The 370-nt window shown below is 49.2% G+C and overlaps 1 protein-coding gene across 1 annotated transcript in view; it reads right to left on the bottom strand.

The window, feature by feature from the left end:
• LOC109926012 (neural cell adhesion molecule L1-like) overlaps positions 1-370 on the bottom strand; it is a 32,142-nt gene that overhangs the window by 4,820 nt on the left and 26,952 nt on the right. The window lies entirely within an intron of this gene.

Below are 370 nucleotides of genomic sequence, written 5' to 3'. Positions count from 1 at the left end.
CACTCACTCACACAGACACACACACACAGACACACACTCTCACACACTCACTCACACAGACACACACACAGAGACACACACTCTCACTCACACAGACACACACACTCACTCACACAGACACACACACTCACTCACACACGGACACACACACAGACACACACACAGACACTCACTCACACACACGACACACACTCACTCAAACACAGACACACACTCAAACACAGACACACACTCTCACACACACAGACACACACTCACTCAAACACACAGACACACACTCACTCAAACACAGACACACACTCTCACACACAGACACACTCACTCACACACAGACACACACTCTCACACACACAGACACACTCACATACAC

This window comes from Rhincodon typus, chromosome 44 (assembly GCF_021869965.1).
Source record: "Rhincodon typus isolate 14 chromosome 44, sRhiTyp1.1, whole genome shotgun sequence".
In the NCBI taxonomy this organism is placed as follows: domain Eukaryota; kingdom Metazoa; phylum Chordata; class Chondrichthyes; order Orectolobiformes; family Rhincodontidae; genus Rhincodon; species Rhincodon typus.
Note: the sequence above shows the minus strand (reverse complement) of the source record. Positions and strands in the feature narration are given on the sequence as shown.